Source organism: Sphaeramia orbicularis, chromosome 2 (genome assembly GCF_902148855.1).
Source record: "Sphaeramia orbicularis chromosome 2, fSphaOr1.1, whole genome shotgun sequence".
Lineage (NCBI taxonomy): Eukaryota > Metazoa > Chordata > Actinopteri > Kurtiformes > Apogonidae > Sphaeramia > Sphaeramia orbicularis.
In genome coordinates, this window is record NC_043958.1 from 13,769,087 (window position 1) to 13,787,307 (window position 18,221).

Sequence of the window (18,221 nt, forward strand, 5' to 3'; positions counted from 1 at the left end):
CATGGACGACCAGGGTTTGGTACTGTGTTAAGCTCTGCAATATAGCCAGTCTGCCGCTGCTTTAATTATGTTTGCTCAGCACCAACCACGCTAATGGCTAGCTCCATGCCACATCTCCTGCTCGGAGAAAGAGCGAATGAGCCAGGTTTTAGCTGGAAGATGCCACAGAGGATTGTTAGACTGAGCAATGGGGTATACCTGAGGAGTTCTGTTGTAATATGAAAAATCTACCATTTAAATGGAATGGATCCCTCTTACTGCTTATGAGGAAGAATAAGAAAGAGCCACTAAACAGTGCACGGTGCATGGTCTGTCTTTTTTGATTCTTTACATCATTTCTTACCATCTCTAATCTATTTTTTTAATATATATTTATAACCTGGCATCAATACATTTCAAATGGTTTGAACACGATGTTGTGGCAAACATTTACAGGACTTTTACAATTGTGCAAAGTTAAATAATGTATTATTATTATTATTATTATTATTATTATTATTATTATTATTATGGCGGTGGGACCTTTCTGTGTGGAGTTTGCATGTTCTCCCCATGTCTGTGTGGGTACTCCAGCTTCCTCCCACCATCCAAAGACATGCAATCAATTAATCAAAATTGTCCATAGGTGTGAATGTGAGAGTGATTGTTTGTCTCTATATGTCAGCCCTGCAATGAACTAGCGACATGTCCAGGGTGTACTGCGACTTCGCCCCTAAGTAGCTGGGATAGGCTCCAAGCGACCCCCGTGACCCTAGTGAGGATAAAGCAGGTTCAAATAATGAATGAATGAATTATTTTGGCAACAATCAAAATACATAGCACTCTCAAACTACAAACATTTGTAAAACTACATTGGACACACAGATCTGCAGGCGTCATCAGTTATGTTTTTGTTTTCCCTCAGATTTATGGGTGTATAAAAATAAAAATGTTTGGCATAGCATGTTGCAATGCATTAAAGCTTTGGAGATAATTGTTAGACCGCTGTGAAAAAAAAATGAAATTCAACACTTGACTGATATAGAATCCTGGGAGTTGAAAAGCACATGAAATGCTTACTTAATATTTTTCTTTTACAAAATAATATGATGTATATAAATTAATGACAACATAAACACAATTTTGCTAATAACAACTAAAATGTGCATTAAGAACATCTGAAGTTTAAAAACAATCAAGAAGCAATTGCTTTGCTAGAAATATCATATCCATATTTAATTTACTGTAACCAATACATTTTGTTAAAAAGAAATGGCCATATTTTGTAATAAACAAGATGCAAGCAATATGTTATATTTCCACACATTTTGTAATAAATTATTACACATTGCAGCGTTCGTTCCCCCTGTGGCTTTTTGACAAGTATAAATCTTCGACACATCAGTGTGTTGATTGATTGACATAACTGATTCACTGATTTACCTAAACATAGATAAAAATAAAACATCATATTTTAAATTGACAAAATATTCTATATGCAGTTATTTTGTGTCTACTAGTTGATTTCATGCAATTACAATGTCACTAGGAACAATGACGCATCAGAATTCATAGACTGTTGTGGTGCTACACAATTCCAATTAATGACTACCTATATTTTGGTTGCTTATTAGGTAGTGTACTGTTTTATTTTTGTTCAGAAAATTGCTTTTTGTAATAACTAGTCTAGTATTACATCGTGTTTGTATGGATTATATTTCCCTGAGTTATTACATAATTTGGTGCTTTAAGACTGCATTGTGTTTCATTTTATCTCTGCTATAAAGAAAAGGCAAAAACACTAAAACTAGGTAATTCCTCCAAACACAAGTAAAGCTATCTCTAAAATAAACTGAAATTAAAAAACTGGCAGACTAAACCATCATAAAAAACTAATGACATTTCAAAAGCACTATAACTGGGACCATTCTAAGAAACTTTTTTCAGAAATAGTTAATGTGGAGTGAATTAGTGTGACACAGAAACATATTAAAAGCCATTATTAATCCTGAACAGGATGCACACGCATCTTCCAGGAAGCAGAGAGCTGTGCAAATGGATGCTAATGGTGTTATTTGAAGGCATTTTGGTTAGGCAGAGCAGAACACTTCCCTCTGCCCGATCACCCATCTTCCCATCTGCTTTTAAAGACTCCAACCAGTGCTGAGTGTCTCCCTAAGGCTACTGCCACTGCTGATTTTCAATAAGGATGAGGAAAATGCCAAATGCTCATGACATCATGGCTTTGGCTCATCTCCTTGGTACCAAATCACATCTCCTCCCACCATCATCGTCTCCATCTCCCTCCAGCCTACTCTAAACTTGTTTAACTTTTATAGTGGGGAAAATGTGTGCGTTCCATTCACAAATACATCGTCCTCGTGGCACTTTTGAAATCTGTGATAAACCTGCAGTGACTTCTAGACAGCATTTATTTTCATGTGCCAATTTCCACGCTGCAGCTGTTTAAATGGCATGAAAGCAGCAAGAAATGAACAAGATTTGTTGTAACTCTGCTGTAGATTAATGCAGGTTAATTAAGGTTAACTCACTGAACTAAACTCAGCTGTAATTCTGTATGTTTTCTCAGGAATGGTTTTTGACTGTAAAATGGGTGTACTTAGCAGAGTATGGTATGAAGAAGAATAAAGGAGGAGTGGAAAGGAAAGCAAACTCTGCCATGTTCAAGGTTAATTAAAAGTTGATCTCGTCGTCAACACCTGGCTGTGAAGTTGTCAAATTCAGTGAGGAATGAGAAATCAGACAATTGGCCAAGGGAGGATTCTGGTAGAAGGAGTGGGATGAAAATTAGCATCTTGCAGATGTGTCAGCTGTGTAAACTAGAAGATGTGATGGGTGATGGGAACAGAAGAGGCGAAAAATGCTTTCCATTATTTACACTTGAGGATGACTGATGAAGTCACAAGTTTTGAAACCGATGATTATGTTCATTTTCTTCCCATAAAAAGTCATAAATTATCTGCCCAGAGATGTTCAGTTTTAACCAATTACTCAAATTACATGCACAGCTTCTGTACATTTCTATGTCCACTCAACAAAATATGGATCTTTGTATTCCACTTCGTTGATCTGCCAGTCTCATTCTTTTTTTTTTTCAGATTACAGTTTTCATCATTTTGAAAACCTTGTATCTCTTGATGTGTTGAAGTGAGGGATTGAAGGTGCAATGTGTTAGATTTGACAGGAGAAATGGAATCTAACACTTATAATTAAGCTTTCAGAGAATAAGAATTACTGCATTTTTTAATCTTAGAATGAACCATTCATATTTCCAGAATAGATGCTGATAATAGTTTGCCAATTATTTGCGTTATTCAAGGATTCCTTCTGGATTCCCATGGGTTGGGATTTCACTGTTAATCATGTGGCTGGGATGTAACAGGAACAAAGTGGAATGGACAATTCATGAGCAGGAGTTGTAATAACAATAGTGTCTTTTTTTTCTCTAAATATACAATTCGAGTATGAAATCATGCCTTTTTCAAAATGTACATGTCAGAGGCACCCGGAAAACATCACATTACCTAAAGCTTACTCCACTTCTTAAAACAAGACAAAATATGGGGATGGAATGCAAGTTTTGTTTGTTTTTTTTTACGTTTTACTTTCACATCACCATTCTTTTCCCCTTGAATCTAGTGCCTTGTTCCTTCGGTATCCCAGATTGGATTAACCAAACGCTGTCTCTAGAGAGGTTCTTCAACTTCTCCTTAAGTTCTCCTACATGTGAGAACTTCTAAATTCCTACATTTTTCTTGAGCTGACTGTATTTTTAAGCCCTTTTGGATTTGCTGTCAACTGCATTGGTTCAAAGCTGAAAACAGGCCTGTCTTACAGAGCTCATAAAAACTACACTTCTGGTTCTCACAGGACAGCGATGCAGCAAACATATGATGATTTTGTAGAATGTGACTCAGTGCTGTGGATCAAACCACAACATGGATATACAGCAGTAAAATGACCCCTAAACCATCATATATAATAGCAAACAATGACAGGATCCATTTAACTGCACAATGACCCATAAGGAAAGGGAACGCAACAGAATGGGGCTCAGATTTTCTACGTGTTTGACAGTTTTTGAAAGCAGTTGCAATGTGTATGCTTTCATCTTTTGGGTTATAATAATCACCAGCACTCACTTTTCCCAAAATCACGTTGTTTTGTTATGTTTTTGTGACTGAAACAGCACAATGGAAAACCGTTCAGTTGTGTAGTTGTCTGTCTGCAACGTCAAAACAAATTTTGTCTGAGTGGATGAACCTGCCATTCAGTCAGCTGTCTTTGGATTTTTCTTTACAGTCAAACTGCAGCTGTTAACCTCCTTAACTATCCACTATAATTAGTTTCTGAGGCAAAACAAATAGTTTACTGTACTGTTACTTCACATGCTTCATTGTCAGTTTGTTAAGGAAGACAAATGTCTTGTCAAAGTAACAGAGGTTAAGAAAATCTCTGAAGCTGTGAAACTGTGATTCATTAGTGAGCTTGAGGATAATCACTAGAGTGTAAAAGAAAACTTTCAATATAATATTTGCTGTTAATGTAATCCTATAACCAGGCTATAGATTGTATGTAATTACAGATGCCCTGGCAGTGTTACCTCACACTGTAAAAACAAGTGGTATAGCAGTAATACATTTTATTTATAATGCACTTTTCATTCAGTGAATCTCAGAGTGCTACAATAGAAAAAGACAGATCCCCCCATGAAAACATAAACATCAACAGTTCTAAGCCTTTTTAAATAGGTATGTTTTCAATCTAGTTTTAAAAGAGTCCAGGCTCTTCATTTCTCTCAGCTCCGACTGTTCAAAAGCCGAGGAGCCGCAGAACAGAGAAGGCTCTGTCTCCCATGGTACAACCCCCCCAACAACAAACCCCGCCCCTTGCATGTATTATTACTTATTTTGGCATCGATCCAGCTGATGTCATCATGTCTATGCGTGTGCTGATGTCAGCATATCAATTGCCTCTATATGTGTGCCAAGTTTGAAGTAAACTGAAACAAAATTGATGTTTTTACTGACATTTGCAATTTAACCCATTGTAAGTAAATGGATGAAAAAAAAAAAGATTTAAAAATTCATACAAAATGTGAACTTTGACCTACTGTTCCCAAAATGTTACCACATCTATTCTGGGTCACTGGCAATCTATAAACCCAATTTGGTATGAATTCAACCAACAGCTTTGCTGCTATAGACAAGTGACATTTCACCCATTATAAGTAAATGGGGAAAAAAGATTTTAAAAAATTCATGAAAATTATGAACTTTGACCTACTGTTCCCAAAATGTAACCACATCTATTTTGGGTCACTGGCAATCTATAAACCTAATTTGGTATGAATTCATTCTAGAGTTTTGCTGCAAGAGTGCTAACAAAAGAACAAAAAAAACAAACAAACCAAACCAAAAACTATACCCCTTGCCTCCAGTTCGGGGAGCTGGGTAATGAAGGTGAAATCTGGGATCACAGGAGCTGCCATGTTACCTTTTTGACACCATTCAGAGGCAGATTTCCAGATTCAGAACCTCGATTCATCCCTGTCGAATCAGAGGAATTATAATCAACAGGATTTTAATCAGGAAATACACAGGATTTTTTTTTTCCCTTATGTGTGGCTGAAGCATAAAGATACATTACACCCACGGCTTTACTTAAATCCTTAACTTCATCTGTCTCTGAGTGCAGTGTGACATCTGTATTAGAGTAAACTCTGAGAAGACTGAGAGGGCAGCTCCACCATACAGTAGTCAAACAGAAGACTTGTGACTGTCAGCACACACAGAGTATCAGCTGAATGCCAGATCAAAAGTCATCTGAGCACATGAGCATATTATACTCCGATGTGTTCATATTCTGTTGTTTGGCATCAGCTGTAATAATACAATACGGTGAAAAGTCATAAAAACAATGCTACCAGAGATGAACCATTTAGTTGGATACAGCATATATTTTTTTAATAACTTAATTTAATTAGTTTTGGAATCCAGTTAATTCTATTCAAAGTGGATATTATTGCAAGTAATCATTTTATAGATGAGTTCCTCAAGTAAATATTTACCCAACTATACAGAGCTGCGGCCCTAAATATAATGCAGAATGATTAGTTTGAGATATGTGTCACAGAGAACAGAGCTCAGTTTGTAACTAATTTGTAACAGTCATTTTGGTGATAGAAACAGATTCACTGAGGCAGACACAACCCAGGTAGATTTACAAATCATGTTCATGTTTGAGGATAAATTAAAACATGCTTTGCCTGCTGCTTAGCTTCATGATGACTGTCCCAAGCCCAACTGGCATCAAAGAGAGGTGTGACTGCTGACATGTGGAGGCCAGAGTGGGCAGCAAACTGGGCTGCACTGCTTAAGGGGCTGGAACCACTTGCCTTTCATTTCACCATCCATGTTAGAGTAGCCACTCGGCCTGTGTGAAAGACATGTCTCAAGCCTCGAAGGAGCAGCGTGGAGCCTTTTTTCATGCATTTCATGTGGATTTCAGCTAAAACACACAGTTAAAGGATAGTGAGGCATATTGACTGTCGTACCAGTAACATTTTTCAGCATGTAGGGCTGGGTACATGGATACTGTGCTGATACTGACACCTTTCATATCAGTTGTTAAATGCAGGGTGTGATTTGTTGGACGGAGGGTTTACATCCTTATTTCTGCTGAATGAATTTCATCCTTGCAGGGGTGGGGGGATACAAGTCTGTCAATAATTAAAAACCAGTTGAAATATATGATGCAGGATGCAGGACAAGACAGAAAAATATCTTTTGAAATGGAGCAAATACCTGGAATCTTTAGATCTCAAAGACTAAAGGCTAAGAGGATTCACACTGAAAAGACAATAATCACATACCTTATGCATGCATGTGTGTATACTATGGCCCAGTCCCAATTCACCTCATGGCCCTCTCCTTTACCCCTCCCCCTCTGTTTTGCGCGTACACATGAAGGGGTTGTGTTGTACCGATTCTCAATTAGACGGAGGGGAAGGGCTAAGGTGGAAGGCTGTATAGCCCTCGAAACGGAGATTTTTCAGGACCACACTATAAACAGAGGGGTAGGAGAAATTTCCTATAATTCTGTTCAAATCATTGCCAAGAATGAGGTAAACACAGCCAAAAAGTGCAGCAGTGTGATAACAAAAACACACAAATGTACATATTTTCTTCATAAACAAATCATTTGATCGACCATTAAATGCTGTTTCAATGTGTGATAGATTGCATTTCTGTGGTTTATAGTTGATAGCCACAAAAAGATGACCAAAGCCAATGGAACAGAGATGGTTACAGCTACTGATGGCATGGTGAATACTTTTGGAAACAAAGTTGTCGTATCTGTTAATAGTGGCATCGATGAGTGCTGATAACGTAACAGGTCGGGTTGTCCCATTTCATAGGGGAGTGTTTCAACCCCTAACCCTTGCAGCTCCGTTTCAAGGAGTAATGCCAAGTGCAATGGCCAAGGGGGAAGGCCAAGGGGAAGAATTGGGATTTGGCCTATGATTAGACTCCTCTGTGTAGCTATTTATGGTGTATGTATATATTATGGATACTCAGAGGTAATGGGTGCAGGTTAAAAAGCTACTTTATCAATATGAAGACCCCTTCTGTTATTATGAGTGGGTGGGTAATTTACCAATGCTCTAATGTTAGTATTTGATGTGTGATATGTTTGGAAAAAGAAAATAAAAAATGCAATCCATAAAAAAACTAAGCAATTGAAATAACAGGCAGGTTGTGACTGAGTTTTCTTACACCTATAACCTACATTGCTGGCACTAACTTTCACCTGAACTGAACTGTCGGCAGTCGTGGAATTCGCGAACATCCCCATGCACGCAAATACATTGCATACCTTATCTATCTGTGTCTGTATATATCAGTGTGTTTCTCTCTGTGTCTCTGTCACAGATGTCACTCAGTACACACAAGGTACACACAGCAGGCTGTATGGTCGTACGTCTGCAGGCGCCAATGTACATGTTCAACTGCATGTTCAACACATGAAATCCGACATTAGAGCCAGCTGTTTACTTAGTCTAATTTGCTGAATTATTTTGACATGATGTGAAGTCTTAATCGATTAGGTTTTATGTTTCGTTTAACAGTCTGATTGAGTTGCCCGTTCACCATAAGTCCTCTCCCATGTTTGCATGATCGGCCCCTATCCATGGTCCTGAAACCTAATTAGTCCATCTCCCACATCGCAGGTGTGGCCGTCGCAGAAAATTAAACGTTTCATGTATTTTTAGTTTGCATTAAAAATGAATGTTCAGCTGTTCAACATGTAATAGGGTCTACCGTTAACTTGGAAAATAATTAGGCCTGTTGATTGCTTGTTTTTTCATGATTAAAAAACAAATTGTACTCTAGTCAGGACATCATTTTTTTTTTCAGGTCCTCCATAGATGCTTCATAACACAAAAAAATACAGACTTGTTTAAGTTCTGTTTCCATTTTTTATTTACATGTTTCTGCATCCTGATATTTTGCCACTTAAACCAATTTTGCAACGTAAAAAAATTATCTATTTACCCGGAGTTTAAGTTGTCTGTTACCATAACATTACCCCTTAGGTGTTTTTTTTTTTTTTTTTTTTTTTTTAATATTCAATTTTGATACCAAGATTTCAAAAAGCTGTGTCTTCGAAGTGATTAAAGTCATATTGTAAAAGTGAAAAATACTGGGTATTGGTATACATATTGTGATGTCACACACACAGTGGCCATATTGGATTGCATAACTTTTAGTAAAATTTAATTATTTACATGGAAGTTTTCTTCATGTTTTTGTTTTTTTGTCATTTTATTCTTGAAATAAGTTAACTTAAACATTAGTAGAAAGTAAAAATTCAGTAAGTTTTAGAAGTTTTTTGTTCAAGCAGCAGAGTAGTCAAATCTGTCCTTATCTATCCAAACTAAAACTCATTGAACTTTACTTAATTACTAAACCAGCTCTGGACCACACCTTTCAAACTGAATTTTCTTCTTCACTTTGAATAGAAACACTTGAAATGGTGTTAGGATTTAGGGGGCACATATCCGCCATTGGTGGCAGGTGGTAACAAGATTTCGCAACTCTATCTGTACCTATGGTCCATTTATTTCAGTTATGTTGCTTGTCACAAAGTTGTGACTTTGGAGCTCAAAGGGTTAATAAGTAACACTGTATGAAAGCTAAGATAGATCTGAAGAACTGAAGTTTGGTATTGAAGTTCAGTACCCAGCCCTACCCCATAAATATGCTTTCACGGAAGCCCCAATTTGCTGATACAGTACCTTGTCCAGTACCTTGTCTAAATAAATATTATATGAGAACATGTGAGCCAAGATGTAAATACAGCCCACTCATAAAAATTACCAAGAATCATTTGAGCTTGCATTATCCTTTGGGCTTCCTACTATCAGCAGCATCATTCACCTCACCTGCTCTTTGTTCCCTGCTACCACCTCCATCTCACCACCTCCTTCTTGATTTCCCGTCTCCTATTCGCTCAATGTCACTTTCTCCTCGTTTTCTCAGCAGTGGTTCACTCAGCCAACAGGTAGACCCAGAGCCGCTGACAGGTTTGATACAGATGTGATGACACACTGTAGCCAGGGGCACAAAGCTGAGAATTGATTCTCCTCCTCTTTCTTTCTCCACTCTCCTCCTGCCTATTGCTCTGCCGTCTCACCTCCTCTGTTCTCTCCGTCCGCTCCATTCCTCCCTTTGTGTCTCTTTTCACATGTCATTTTCCGCTGGAGGATGTCTGTTGTTCCTTATTATACCCCTCTCACACTAATTGAGGGCAGAGGATGTGCAGATTGAGCCTTGATTGCTACCTTCCCCTTTGCATTTGTACTGTCCTCCCTTCCTGTCCCCTGACACACAAACATACACACAACACACTGACTGCAAACAACATTCAGGCTCATTCTGTCAACATCAAACACACCGCAAGAGTGGGCACTGACACAGTTACGTGGGTTTTTGGCATCGACACACTCCAGATTACAGCTCTATTAGGGAGCGATTTCATTATCTCCCACAACAATGGCTGAATCTGCTGCTTTTCCTTCTCACTGCCCTAATCCTCTTTGTTTCTGTGGCCTTTTTCTGAGGTCACATGGTCTTGTATCTGATAAGTTTATAATGACTCCTAATGAGCCATTATTTATTCCTGGCTAATCAGCTGCGTATCGAGTGTGAAGGGATTGCTGACAGGCCTGATTCTGAAAGTCTCATTTTTCATGCTGCACAACAAAAGAAGATGACTCTTTTACTTGGAGTGTTTGTGGACAGTGAGAAATGAGAGTTTGCACCGAATAAGGATGAAATGGACTGTGTGTGCTCAACCGTCTTGTCTAGTGTTCACATCGTAATAGTAATTTATATAGGTCCTTATTTACCATTTTCTAAGATAAATACACATCAAAATAAAAACTGATAAGGCATTAACCTTTTAACATTCACTCTTTTCATGCATCCCCTACACTCCCTCTATTGGACTACTAGCAGAAGAAGTTTAAGGCCAAAATACATAAGATAAGATGAGATAAGATAAGATAAGATAAGATAAGATAAGATAAGACTTTATTGATCCCACCATGGGGAAATTTAACAGTTTACAGCAGCAATATGCAACACACCAGTGTAAAAGAAAAGCATGTACTAGACTTAACCCATAAAGACCCAGTGCTGCTTTTGTATCAGTTCCCAAATGATTTTTTTCTGTCTATTTAACCATTCTTACATGATTCACCACCGTTTATTATAATATTATTCTCTATATCTTGTGTTTTTTCAGTGAAAACCAGGCATTTTCCTGTATTTAATTCACTGATCATGCAGATGTTCATTAAAGCTTAGATTATGGTTGAGGGTTATTATATCAGAAATGGAGAAAACTGAAGAAAAAGGGACTTTTTCAAATAAATATATCATTAACAAAACATAAACCAAGTGTCTCCCTCTACTGTCACTGATTAAACTCCATGGGTTTTACTGGTGAACTAATGTTGTAGAAGATGACTGTTTCTTCGTTCACTGCAGAGCTTCTGAACATCCAAATAGGTCATATCTGATGACCATGAAAAGACAACAAACTGCATTTAACAACAATTATTTACATGTATTGATAGGATTATCGAATCAGCAGGTATTAAATATTTTAGATCAGTAGATGGTTTGTGACACCGGTGGCTGTTTGGGTCTTTGTGGGTTCATTTGTAAAGATGTATTTTACAGTTTCTGTGTTTAACATGTGGTTGAAGCTGAATCTGTTTATGCCTTTAACCCCTAACCCTAAGATGGGTTGTTGGTAGGCTGCTTCCTGCTAAAGGAAAACAATAAAATATTAAGATGTACATAAGATGAAGGTTTAGCTTTTTATACCCACCCTTTTTTATTGTTTAAGCACCTTTTTGTTTTACTTTCCAGGTTCCTTTTCAATGTAAAATGGATTAAATTACCTTTGTGTATGAAGTGCAAAGTATAAAATAAACTTGTCTTGCTTTTTTTGTATACATATTTTCACTGGGAATATGTATGCTCTACGTGCTTAAAGAGGTAGCTTCATAATTGGAAAGTCACTTCAACTATCAACTATAGGAGACAGTAGCGTCCCTGAAAGCAACCACACCAAAGAATTAAGGCCTGGTCCCCCCACCACGCACTGAACAAAAGTGTCTGTTTTTGCACAGATCGGTCTTATAGCATCATCAGGTGTCCATCCATAAAAAATAAAATAAAATAAAATAAAATAACGCTACTATGTTATTATATTTACTTGCTCACTGGACTACACCCTCTAGTGTTACACAGTGGTATTACAAAAGAGATGGACTAGTTCATCACGGAATATTTTGGAGTTGACATATTACAAATAGCTCTTTAAAATTGCAAAAATAGAAGCAGCAGGTGAAGAGTTGTGACAATCTGAAGGAACCAAATGCTGTGTATTATATTGTACTTTGATTGGCTACCCACCGGGATGATGACAAAATACTAAACATATTTTACCAGCACCAAATAAATTTGAATTTTTCAGTTTTGAGATGAAAAATGGGTGATATAGCCTTTAACCTATAACGACCCAGGGTTAGGGTTAACCCAAAATTTAACCCAAAATCGTTTTTTTCCCCCTCGATATCTGACTTTTCTTAAGTGATTTATCACCATTTATTATAATCGTATCCTCTGTATTTTGTGTTTTTTCAATGTAAATCATATATTTTCCTGTATTTACTTTATTTACCATGTAGATGTTCATCAAAGCTCAGACTAAAGTTGAGAGTTATTACATCAAAAACAGAAAAAACTGAAGAAAAAGTGACTTTTTCAGTAAATATATCAATGACTGCATGCAAAAACAAGCATCTCCATCCACTGTCACTGATCAAATTCCATGGGTTTTACTGGTGAATCAATGTTGTAGAAGATAACGGTGTTTCCACATTCAGTATGGAGCCTTTGAACGTCCATATGGGTCATATCTGATGACCATAAAACTCCATTTTACACCGATTATTTACATGTATTGATAGGATTAGTGGATCAACAGGTATTAAATATTTTAGATCAATAGATGGTTTTGGTCGACGGTGGATTTTTGGGTCTTTATGGGTTAAAATAAATAAATAAATAAGTAAATAAATAAATAATGTTGTAGCACATTAAAATTGTTGTGTGCTAACTGCACCAGATCAATATCACTAAAGTGTTAGCTGAAATTAGCCAGTAAATGCTACGTGGATCCCATTCCTCCACAGGATGAAGCTTTCACTGAATAATTGGAGAGCTTGCTTCCGTGAAACTTGTGACAACCACTGATCATTTCCAGGGTGTCTTCACAAAGCTTCTAAAAGAATGGCAGCTTGCTGATATCATCTTCAACATCTTGGAAGAATTTATGTTGCCCAGTGTGATATCTGTGATATTAGAGGCATGTGATATGAGCTATTCAGAGTGAAAAATGACAGTATGTGCAATGTGCCTCCCTTGTCAGGACTGTCTATACCTCCATGTAGTTAGACCTAGCTGTCAGAACACCACTTGGCAATGAACACTGCAGGCAGATCCACAAGGACCCGGCCCATTAGACTGTAAAGGTTGGGCCCAAAATGACAATGGGGAAGTTGTCATTAAAGTTGATAATGGGAGCATCAGCTCCACTAGAAGCTGTGGAAATTGCCCTCATGTCAGTATTATTGTAAATGGATTGATCTGGACCCAGGCATGTGTCCTGCAGAACTGTAACAATGTGACAAAGGGAGGATTTGATGATGTCCAGGACTAATTTGATGGCTCAGAAAGAGACAGGGGTTATGGAAAGGGTTTATGAATTGTTGTTATTTTACCTTTACTAGAATATGGAGTAAAAAGTTGGACTATAGATGGGGGTTTTTTTGCATTCTTACAAATAATACTTGAAGTGAAAAATATCAATCACACAACAATATATTTTATTTGTAGGAAAATTAATCATAACCAAGGGGCAAGGACTTTGGCTCCACAATTAAACTGATTAAACATCTTATTCTGATCTAATGCCATGTATGTGGACTTTGTTTTGTTAATTTAAGAAAACATTTTTTTCTGACAGATCGCTCAATTGTAGTAATAGTTAATATGTTACGCTAAGACTGTAAAATGACTTTGTTACATAGTGCATGAAGAAAGTTATTATGATACCAAGTCAGCAATCTAGTGTTTACCATTGGCTTCAAAATGTCAATGTCAGAAACCAGTCTATTAGTGTAACCCATTTGAACATTGAATGCCCAGCTGTATCTCCATCATGCAGTTTTAAGTTTTATATACATCTACTTATCACAAATGACAGTGAAGTTCACTCCCCTGCTGATTCATTTACTAAAACAGATACACAACTATATTCTATATTTGTCCATATCCCTTTTGCTTTGAACAACAAAATTGAAATTTAGATAAAGAATGATGAATCCGAGTTGTGATAATTTCATTTTGTGCATTCACACTTAATCCCATTCCTGCTTTTATGATCTACGGGCCAGTGTTTTGACAATTTGACTCAGGTTGAGCTATCATTATGTTTTTTCCTGTCGTCCATTTCCTGGCAGCTCTATTTCCTGAGCGACATCATGGTGACAGTAAAAGCAGCAGCTCCACAGCTTCAGAGGGAAAGTAAGAGAAGTTCACCTGTGGGGGTTGGGTACAGTCATTGTACTCTCACCTCAAAGTGCTTAATCTCCAGACTGCACGCACTAAAGGGGACGTGCAGGCACATGCAATCATAAAATGTTTTGCCGTTCTTCACTCTTAATGATTATTATGTGCATTGTTCTGCAGAAACATCCCCAACAAAGCCAATTTTCATTTCATAACAATTGTCTTTTAACAAAAAAAAAAACCAATTGGATAATCACATTTTCTGTCGCTAGATTTATTGACGTTAAATACAAGTCTAGACATGACAGAACATGAAATAATACTAAGCAATGAAAACATCTAAGCGGAGATACACTTAATATCACTGAATTAAGAACTTGTCTTGCTCCTCCGCGGTGATGTTATGCAGACCATTATTTTAGTTTGATCCTGATTAAATCTGCTCAAAATGTAATGGAATATCTTATTAAGACAAGATCCGGTAGAAGTGATGTTTTGTTAAAATTAAATTACATTTCTGATGAACATCATGCATGACAATAATATTTTTCATTTTTGTAAAAACACCAAAACAAAAAAAGATACAGGTTTTCAGAATCAAGGGCATTTTAAGTTTATTCATTCAAATTCCCTGTTTGCAGCGAGTGCTTCTGGTTATGTGCGGAAAACCTTGAATATATGCAACAAAATCATGCAAGGTGAAAAAAATACCAGCAAAACTGCAAAGCCTCTCCTTGAGCACTTTGCATCCCATTTCATGCCCAAGCCCAGAGATTAGCCTTACATTAATAAACCTACAGTGCTGGAATTGAGCGATTAGTGAAACAAACAATGTGGGTCCAAGTGAGTCACTTGGGAATATAAGGGCAAAGTGACACTGACTACAGAGTCCCAGACATTCCACTGTGGAGCTCACTTGACAGATTTTGTTAATTATCAAACGGCAGGGGCTCAGAAATACATCCAGGTGTAGGAAGGTCTTTGTTGACACAGTGTCAAACAGCAAAATTGTATCTTTTGTGTGTGCTTATTCAATATAGCTGTTGCACTTTATCCTGTCTGCAGATCAGTCAAGCACTATTTTGGTTTTTGACTTGAATGACCACAGTTGAATGGGCCAGTAATGAAAAATATGAATTAATTTTTTTTTATCCCGCTCAGGCTGAAATGTCATTTTTGGTGGCTTTTCCCTTTTAAACACAGCCAAGTGTAACTCAGGCATTAAATGTCTTTATCCATATATTCACACTTCATTTTCAAATCTAAGCCACTCGTGGTTATTTGGAGCGTCTGTGCCTGTTCGTGTCTGGGTCGCCTTTTCATGTGAAGGAGCTGTGATTTGCTATGCATCAGTTCAAATGGCTGATTATATACATCTGCACCACACAGGAGCAATAAGCTAGGACTCACATTTACCCATACTTGTGTTGCACTCCAGGATTTTCCTTGTTTGGTTAGGACAGTCTTTGAACGTCAAAACCGCTAAAGTTTGCCTTGTTTTTCAGCACTTGGTGATAAAAAGGATGATTTAATCCATCATTCGGCACAAAAGATGGAATGTTTTCCACAAGACTCACTTTCTATTTTGGGTTGTGGCCAAAAGAAAATTTGAGAATGCTCTTAATCAAATCTGAAATTACCCAAAACACAAGGGCAATGAGTGACCACTTTCAAGTTCTGCAGCTAAGTGGCAATTTGACAAACAAAGTGGTTGTTGTACCCACATCAACAAATCCACTCTGCGCTTAATGTAGGTGTTTGTTTCCAAGTAAAGCAGAGCTGGTGAGTTTAGTGTCAACACCACTACTGTAATTATCTTCTAGCCCGAGGACAGAAGCATCATTGGTCTGTGGGGGAGACAAAATGGCTGATGGCTGCATTAATATACCTTAATTTCACAGCAGGAGAGTCAGAGCACTTTCAAATTGAAACAAAACAGGTGCTATTATGAACACACAGGGTTTGATTCGGATTGGTTGGCTATTCTCCCCAGATTTTGTCTTTCACTAGATGATACTTGGTGTGTTTACAGCAACACTTACCTCAGGAATTTATATCTGCAACTGGGAAAAATAAATTCTAAAAATGTTATTGGCTTAATCAGACTTCGATCATCAGTGATTTGCTTCACTATAGTTAAAGTCGTTTTAATGCATGCTTTCGAGATCAATAAATTTAAGCATGTATTCATTTATTTTCCTGGCTGTGACAAAAGTTGTGTCAAATTTAACATAATTTTAATGATCAAATGGAACTTTACATATACAGATGTCAATTCTGTTAGAGCATAAAAGCTAACAGTCATTCAGGATTGATCAGTGAGTTTATTGGAAACCTGACATTTAGAGTTACACAGATACTATTAAATGTATTTTCCAGTTTGTCATTCAGCCACAGTATTAGTGATGCTTATGTTTTTTATCATAAATATTGACTGAAGTTTTACAGAGTGATTCAGTTTCTTTTTTGTGAGGATCAACAAATTATGGACAGTAGCTAAACCGTTATAAATATTTTACCATGTTACTCTGTTTTGTTGCATTTTATTCTATCATGTTTTCCATTCAGTTTCTCATCTTAGACCTTATATTAGACCTCAGACCTACAGCTAACTGTACACTGGTCTGATGATGAGCCCATATGCCCCCACAGATAGGACTTTGATAAAGTGGTGCTCTAATCACTTCAAAATTAAAGCTCTGGGTGAAACAGAAACAAGTAACACACTTCTCTCCACAATATTTTTGTGTCCATATTCTTTCACTCAACATTGGTTTGGATTTCTCACTAACAATGCTTCACTTTATTTTTCATGTGAGCCTAAACAAGTCCACATAAAAGCAATACAAACCACACCTGATGCAGTCCAAAGCACTCATTGCTCCAAGCCTTAAACCGGGCATATGGGACCGGTTTGTCAACCTCAGCAGTCTTTGTAAATTGTTCCACTTCTGTGAAGCATAAAATTTAAAAACCTGCTTTCCAGTCCCCGTGTTTGTTTGGTGATTTTCCTAGACTAAAAACAAATTTGAGGGAGCGAGTGCAGTGCATATTTAAGAAGACACTTAAATTAATCTATATAATTGATATGAATCACTTCCTTTGTTTGAATCTACATTAATTTCATGATTAATTCCTTTGCATTTAAATATACATTATTAGAAGCTTCATTTAGAAATAAGGGAGTTAACTGTGTTTGATTAAACCTAATGTGCAATTATTTGATTCATTAATTATTAATTATTTGTAAATTGATTGACAGCGTTAATCAAAATATACAGATGGCTTCAGAAGAATGACATCTTCATCCATGGGTATGTGTTGGCTTCCACGTAGCAAAATTCCAGTCTAAATGTCCACAGTGAACAGTGTAACCTGGTGTTAGACTGGTGAAGCTTTCATTCCCCTCTCCTCAGCCAGTATTGATCTCTGTATATAGAGCCGCTCTCATAAAAAGAGCGAATTAGAAAACCAAGTTTGGCTTCGATCCCTGATGCCTCTTCTCCGCATACAGAAATGCTACACATGCACACACTTTGGAAAAATGTCCCTCAGCATATAAAGAGGAACCTTGCAGAGTGGAGATAGTGGCGCAGAAAGCCGTGGAGTGCCAGTGATAATGGCCATCTCCTGGCAGCCCAGAGAGCCGTGACAGGCCCCCATTCCCTGCCACCAGCTCTCCGCCTGCCGCCGATAAGGACAGGGCAGGTAGCAAGACACAGCGGCAGGTGATCTCTTTCTCCCACAGCATATTCGCTCTTTCTCACACTGGCCAGATATCCGGATGCACTGTACGGGCCACAAGCTCACTGACTGCACAGAGAATATGTGTGCATGCACATGCTGAGTGCTGCGATTTGCACTGGGAGGAACATTGTCATGGGAAAAAAAAAAAAAAACAACTTAAATTATTGCTGCAGTGTGTGTGTGTGTGTGTGTGTGTGTATGTGTGTGCGTGTGTGTGTGTGTGTGTGTGTGTGTGTGTATACACTGCAGTGTCAGGGTGACAGCTGAATTGGCTCGCTTATACAATTGAAATCATATTTCAGATAAATAGAGATGTGATCC

At 37.5% G+C, this 18,221-nt stretch overlaps 1 protein-coding gene across 1 annotated transcript in view; it reads left to right on the forward strand.

Annotated features, from left to right (window-relative positions):
* The window catches only part of LOC115435660 (neural cell adhesion molecule 2-like), a 410,900-nt gene that overhangs the window by 195,729 nt on the left and 196,950 nt on the right, over window positions 1–18,221 (forward strand).